This window comes from Microtus ochrogaster, chromosome 6, assembly GCF_000317375.1.
Source record: "Microtus ochrogaster isolate Prairie Vole_2 chromosome 6, MicOch1.0, whole genome shotgun sequence".
Lineage (NCBI taxonomy): Eukaryota > Metazoa > Chordata > Mammalia > Rodentia > Cricetidae > Microtus > Microtus ochrogaster.
This window is the reverse complement of record NC_022013.1, coordinates 7,640,183-7,648,225: the sequence shown is the minus strand read 5'-3', so window position 1 is coordinate 7,648,225 and position 8,043 is coordinate 7,640,183. Positions and strand designations below refer to the sequence as shown.

At 38.8% G+C, this 8,043-nt stretch overlaps 1 pseudogene; it reads right to left on the bottom strand.

Annotated features, from left to right (window-relative positions):
- Positions 1 to 830: 830 nt before the first annotated feature.
- On the bottom strand, positions 831 to 4,672 carry LOC102002069 (annotated as a pseudogene).
- Positions 4,673 to 8,043: the final 3,371 nt, after the last annotated feature.

Genomic DNA, 8,043 nt, shown 5'->3' with positions numbered 1-8,043 from the left:
GGGAAGAGAATCTGGGGGAGTGAGACTTGGAGGATGAAGGAGGGGAAACTGCAGTCGGAATGTAATATATGAAAGAAGAATAAAAAATAAATGGATATGTGAAAAATGTATTAATGACAAGTGACTTGAGAATAATCCCCACCAGATTCTTCTGACAATAAATGTTTTCAGAACAAACACACAAACAAAATCAAATCATTCCTAAACCCATTCTGTACACCTGTAACAATCTTGAGGCCATGGTTAGTTGTTGTATTACAGGAGAGAAACCATAATAGGAATTTGAGGATATTGACATGTAAGGAAAATGTAAAAGATTAGCCATCAAGTCAACAATGTCTTGAAGAATGTGTAAGAAGTTAGAGTAAAAATTTCGAGAATTTTTTGATGGTTAAATTAAAGCCATTTTAATCTATTATATAGCAAATACTACTATACTTTAGCAGTAACTAAAATGTGTTGATTGAAGTGTTAATACTCCAAGCAAAATATAGATCTGAAAACATAATCATGAGATTTTTAAGGATTTCTGTGCATTTATTTATCATTAGTCTTGTTTTAATAGGTCTCAAAATTCTGTGATGAATTTTTGGGCAAATTTATTCCATTAAAAAGTACCGATTCTTAAAATAAATAACTTAAAACTGTCCCTGGCCAAATAAAGAAAGAAAATGACTCACAAAACATTCTCCTTTCCTTTTGAAGGCTCTGTTACGCTGTTATCATTGAACAGTCTTTTACTATTAAACATAAATAGTCAATGGTGACAAACAGATTTGAGACCTTCCATCACTGAGTCAGAATGAAGTGGTATGTGTTAGGGATAATATTTATTTAGCCTACTGAGATTTCTAGGCAAACTCGTTGGCCCTGCCAGCTCCAACAGCTTTCTTGTCCACAGCTTTGATGACACTCACAGCAACTGTCTGCCTCATGTCAGAAACAAAACAAACAGAAAAAGAACCCACGGAAGGAGCGTCAACAATGCTCTCAACACACATGGGATTTCCTGGGACCATATTAACAATGTCTCCATCACCAAATTTCAAGAATTTAGAGTCATCCTCCAGTCTCTTACCAGAAGTGATGTTTTCTTTAAGCTCAATAAATTTTAATGCCATGTGAGCCGTGTGACAATCCAAAACAATGGCATAATCATTATTGATTTGACCTGGGATGGTTCAGGCTAATCATCTGAGCAACAGAGCCATCTGATTCCACTGGTGGGTCATTTTGGCTGCATGTAGCAATGTTGCCATGTCTAACATCTTTGAAAGATGTTCTTTATATAGAAACACACCGTCCCCAGTAAGAGCTTCACTCAAAGCTTCATAGTATGCATTTCAGAAGACTGTACTTCTATTTTGATAGTGACTGGAGGAAAGGTAACTGCCATGTCATATTTGAGGACATATATATTCATTCAGCCCACAGGAACAGTGCCAATACCACCAATTTTATAGACATTCTGGTGGGGCAGTCCTTAAGGCTTGCCAGTTTGACAGGTTGATGGTAAGATAGAATCCCAAGCTCCCAGCAGGTTGAGTGTAGTCACACCGCCATCTTTACAGGTGACTCTCCATCCCGTGAACCAAGGCATATTAGTAATTAATGCCAGGATGTCACTATTCCAACCAGAAATTGAAACAAATGTTACTGGGTCAGGGTTGTTGCTAATTTTCTTAATGTAGATGCTGACTTCATAAACTATTTATTTATATGTCTTTAGGCTGTAGAGTAGCTTGACGGAATCCATTTTGCTGACACCAAGAATTAGTTGCTTCACACACAGTCTATAATCCTACTGGAGTGCTCACAGGTGTGCCCATTTTTGAAGAATCCAGCTTCAAATTCACTAACACCAGCAGTAATAATCAGCATAGCACGATCAGCCTGATATGTGACTGTGATCCTCTCTTTAATAAACTCTCTGTCTCCTGGGACATCAAGATAGTCATATAACATTTCCTGTTCTTCAATTTCCACAGGAGATGCCAATAGTGATTCCATTTATATACTCAACTTTCAGTTTGTCCAACTTTCAGAAATATTTGAAGGTACCTTTCCCCATTTTAGCAGCCTCCTTTTCAAACTTCTCAATGATTCTGTTAGGAACATTTCTTAATACAAGCTCCTTGCCGATGCAATATTCCTAATCAAGCCAAATAAAAACATGCCAAATTAAGAAATATCCAGGTTTAATGGGAGATTTGCACTCTCGGGTGGTCCCAAGGGGGAACCAGGAAGCCGCAGGAATGTGACCCCCAGGAGGAAGAAAGGGAGACCACATGTTCTTTCGGGAGGTCACTTAAGTACCCTGGGGAGTGGTCCTGACCCCATCCCCAGGGAGGGGTCAGGACGTGGCCTGCTGGGATTTGGAGTCCAGACCAGGCCTGCGGGCTGGGATAGATGCTAGGGGCAGGCTGACAGATTCATTTGTCAATTCTACCAGATTTGAAGATCAGTTAGCCAATTGTGGTAGACTTGCCTAGAGCAACCAGGCTACTACACGTACTATGGTCCTGTACTACATGTACTATGGTACTATGCCTATAACCTATAGCCTTCACTTCTGGACCATTCACAAGTTGGGCAAGGGCCTGAAGATAGAGACACACAGAGACAGAGACATGGGTCATCCTTAAATTCTCCATGAAAGCCTCCTTTATTGTGTTCCAGGGCAGCTTATATATGGATCCTTAACTGATAGCCACACCACTGCCAAACCCACCAGAAACCATGCCCCTGCCACCAGGAACTCCTGAGGGTCTCGTGCTCAGAGCAGCTGCAAACAAAGAAAAACAAGTTGTTATGCTCAGAGCAGTTCTGAGCATAACAAGTTGTTTACAGGAAATTCAGGGTTGGGGAGTTCACAGCCCGCAACACTTGCCCAGGAATACAAGTCTAATGATGATTTTGCTGATGAATCTTTTCCTTTTCCATTTTGGCTTTGAATAAGAGATGGTATTACAAACACCTGTGTGAGAAAGTCTACTTAGTTTTAACTTAGGTGTATTTTGTGCCTCTGTGAGTTTATAGCATCATTTAGAGACTAGAAGAGGGACCAAATGCACTGAGTGACCAAATGCAGGTGATTGTGAGCCCTCTGATATGAGTACTGGGAAATGAACTCAGGTTTTCTGCAAGAGCAGTGCAGACTGAAACTGCTGAGTCAACTTTCCAAAATCTAAATGCTAGATTTTTAACATGATAGCATGAATTTTAAATTTAATAAGAGTTGGGTTATCCAATATATTTTAGTAAATCAAAATTAATATGGCAACCTAAGGAGCAGGTAACTTTATTAAGATGAAATATTTTGTATGTATGCATTAAGAAAAGTATTAGAAATCTATTAGTTAAAATTCAGAAACCATAAGAAAAAATAATACGTTTAACTATATGACCATTAAAAATTCCCATGTAGGGAATACATCAAATTTAAACCAAGTGACAGATTATAAAAGGCTGTTATACTTCTATAACAAAGGAAACATATTATATAAACTTACCTATTATAAGTCAGTAAGAAAAGAAAATGATCCCAAAGAAAATCCGGACAAACAATATAGAAAACCACAAAAGCGTGAATGTGAAATAGCAATATAGCATGACCAGTGTTGGGCAGGGATGCCAGAAAAATGTTTCTCTGAAGTTTTTCTTTAATCTTCAACATGCCTCATCAGCTGAATGCGATCTAGCTCCTCATTTTATAAATGGAATAACCAAAGTGGGGTTAAATTTATACACTGTCGTGGGTGAAAAAGAAAGGAGGTAGGAATAAAACATAAAATCCAGTTCATTGAGATGGTTCAAAGGGTAGATACACCTGCTGCCTCACCTGACGATCCTGGATCCACACAGGAGAGGTGTCTCAGGTAGGGTTTCCTTGCCATGAAGAGGCACCATGATGACGACAAGCCTCATAAAGAAAAGCATTTACTTGGGAAAAGCATACCATTTCAGAAGTTCTGTCTTTAATGGTCATGGAAGGAAACATGACAGCACATTGGCAGACATGGTGCTGGAGATGGAGCATAGAGTTCTAACTATGGACCTGCAACAACAGGAAGAGAGAGTGCCCCTGGGCCTGATTTGGGCTTCTCAAACCCCAAAGGCCTACCCCCAGCACACATTTCCTCCAGTAAATCCATGCGCACAATAGTGTCACTCACTATGAGCCTATGGCATTCACAAGAGGCAAACACATACTTACTCAGGTTTTCCTCTGGCCTCCACATGCACACTGTGGCATTCCACTTTCCCTATCCATAGCCCATTCAAAATAAATTACTTAATTTAAAAACTTGGGATTCATTTATCCTCAATAGACATTGCAAAAATGAAACAAAATGAACCATTTAGTAACTATGCAGGCTTGAAAAAATTGACAGTTTTATATACTTTCATCGGGTGACAGTATTTGGTTCATTGAAATGCAGCTTGATATTATTCAGACGTAGTAACATGAATGTCTGCATGAAATGGAAAGCTGTATGTATTAAATTACTTTTTAAAATAACAAAGCACTGTAATTCACCTGAAAATGTACCACTGGAGCAAGGAAATGTGTTAGGTATATGGTATGGAGAGGATGCTGAACACCTTTAGCTCTCCTGGAACTCACATGGTAGAAGGAGAAACTGACCTTCACATTCCACACGTGTGCCATGGCACGCCTGCACTTTTGCTTGATCTCTTGCTCTCTCTCATGTTCTTATAATCAAATATTAAAGATGAGTATCAAATATCTCCTTCATGTATGTACTGAAATATACACACACATGACAATAAACTGAGCATCTTTTTCAGAAAAAAAAATATTAGCTAATGTTTTGATGGCAAAGAAAGAAGAGCATGACTTTCATCCAAGATACTGCTTCACGTATGTGCCCACTGTTTAATGATGCTTCACCTTCATCTTGGCTTCCCATCTCAACAATCAATGCAGCAAATATGTGAAAATAAACTTTCCATCTCTCTTTGGTGGGGGTAGCATTATTTTTCTTGGAAGAAAAAATATAGCAATATATTTCAAACTCCCTGAAAATATTTATTGGATTTCAACCAGGAATTCTAGTCCTGATTTGTCTTCCTGGTGTAAATACATCTCTTCAAGATTGCAAGTGGACAGAAAGTTGATCATCAGCTAAGAACACTGAAAGGTAGTCAGGCTTCAGTAACAAGGGTATGACCATTGTTGGGTGCACAGTGATGATGTAAGCATCTTCCTTGCTATCTTTTTAAAGAATTCTCATTGTAGTTAGAAAGCATAACTCTGGAGTAAGAACTCAAAATCTGTGTTTAGCATTTTACTTGAGAAAATGGAGCTTAACTGCATTACTACTGAGATGCATGGATAGTCTTTTGCTTCTTCCACCATTTCGCTTGACATGTCTGGTACCAACTATACTATGCTGCCAGAATGCTCAGTGACAGCTCCAGTAATATTCATGCTAAGAGAAACAGAAATCTTACCCTGCCCTGTGAAACTCTTTATTCTCTCTTGACAGTATTTCTTAGTGCAGTTCTTGTTTGTCAGGCTTCAGACAGGCAATGGCTTAATACAATCATTCAGAAACTACAACATTAAATTATTCCAGGATGCCTAAGAGCAATAATTATCAGTTCCATGTGTTCTGAGATGAGTCAATGGTGTTATAAATAAAGTACAGCTGGGCATGGTGATGTATAACTTTAATGTCAACACGTGTCAGCGAAAGGCAGGCAGATATCTATGAGTTCTAAGCCAGCCTTAGAACTCTACCTAGAGAGCTGCCCAGCAAGGGCTATGTAGTGAGAACCTGTATCAAAACAAAACCACAAACAGAATCTGACATACAGTCATGATTACCTAAGCAATCATGGGAACACTTAGACGCAATGCTGTAAGATCTGTATCAGGGAGTCTGTTCAGGTCCCATGCAATATGGGATGATGGAAACTGTTGTGCTCATGTTTCTATGGTTAGAACTGTAAGCAGTGATGTGACTAGAAAAATGGAGATTGCTTTCTTCTCACCACATATTGGCCAATGACAGAATCTTTTACTTATCATGTGAGGTTCATTGAATCATCTTGGAACATTGGTTTCCTAGCTTAGATTTTTAGAAAAATTTAGGGTTGATTTTACTGTTCTTCATTCCTCACAAACAAACATGACTGGCACTAGTATGCACAGAACTATCTGAATGTATTCACTAAAGTCACAAATATGTATCGAAGGCATCATGTGTCAGGCATTTGATTCAGACCCCAGGAGCAGAGCAGTAACAGAAAGCCAAAATTATATGATGCTAGTCCCAGCCGTGAAGATCTTACTGTCTACCTATAAAGAAACAAAAATAAATGATGAATTAAACAGCAGATTTAAATTTTTAAACTCTATAAATTGTTAGTAAAATGTCAAGCATCTGTGTGCTTCAAGTTTTTTTTAAAGATTAATTTTTATTTGTGTCTATGTGTTTATGCACATGTGTGTGCATGAGCACTTGCATATATGTGAGTACAATGGCTGTGGATCCAAAAGGGGGCATAACATCCTACAGAGCTGGAATTGCAGGGGTTGTGAGTTACCTTCTGTAAGTACTGAGAGTGGAACTCTAGTCCTCTGTAAGGACTCCTAACACTCTTAACTGTTAAATCATTGCCTTAGCTCCTGTGTGTTTCAGTTGAAGAGAGCTATTAGGGAATGTTTCATGGAGCAGATGTGAGATAAACACTTAAGTGTGAGGGATGGCAAGGACAGAGGTACAGTTCCACACCATTGCCTTCAGCAGTTTGGAGATTCCCTTAATCTATTGGAAACATTTATTTAGGTAAAACCAGATCATTGGATTCTATAGCACAAACACCAAACCTCAGCATGAATTATTATGAAGCCAAGTTAGGATTTATTAAAAACAGAAATGTACTCAGGGAAAGAACAAAGCACATCTGAGAGCATGGGTGTGGACTCCTGGAAAGGGAATAATGGTATATTAGAAGACATCATAGATTGTAAGCATGGGGATTAAGAGAGAGGGGCACTAGAGAAAGACTAAGATACTCAAAGAGTTCACACAGGTTTCAAGGGAGAGGCAGTCTTCACTTTCACCACATAAACGATCTTAGTAGAAAAGGTACATTTCAAAGATAACTAAGGAACTTTTTTTTTCTTCTTTTTCTTGATAAGTAAGATGTGGGAAAACTATGAAGGTAATTTAGGTAGGATTATAATCTCACAAATTGAAGCTAAAGTCCACTGTTGTTGCACAAAGGGGTTAGGACACATCCTTTCCCTGTATGAAGGGTTTATAGTGAGATTCCTAGGTAATTGCTGCAAGGGGGAAAGGTTGTCAGCATGTCCTTAGCTATGCTGGAATTCTTGACTTTTAGCAGATCAAGAAGCTTCAACAAGACTCCCAGGAAAGCAACTCCTTTCCCTTGTTTGCACTGCTTGTTTTTCTGCCACAGAAGAGAGAGTCTGCCCAAGTGGGTCTAGGAAAATCATTCCCAAGAGAGAGGAGCTAAAATAAGGCATCCACAGAGCACCAAAGAGGACAACATGAGAAGGGAAAAAAAGCTGCAGGAGGCTGGAGAATCCAAGATCAGAGATGTAAGAGGCTGATACCAAAGAGATGGACTCACTGGGATACACTGGAAATTTTGGAAGGGAAACTTGGCATGCCACTGTGACATGCCTAGCATGATGAAGGTAATCTAAAGGCATATGTCCCTTATTTTGGATATAAGACTACTGAAATAATGGACCCCAATAAATTGCTGTCTGTCATGATGGGAGAACAAAAATCTAACACCTTGACTAAATGCAGGACAGTGGGAACATACTGACAACTTTTAAAATAACCTTACAGATGAGACAAAGGATGAGTCTGATTCTGTACTTAAATTAACCTCACTTCAGGACCCTAAAAATGGATTTGAGTTTGGGAGGATATGTGGATCAATTTGTTCCTCTTTCTATTATGTGGCCACCTATAATTTGCCTCCTTTCCTTCTTTTTATTTCCTTTTCTCTATTAATTTGGGAGTTTTAATTGCC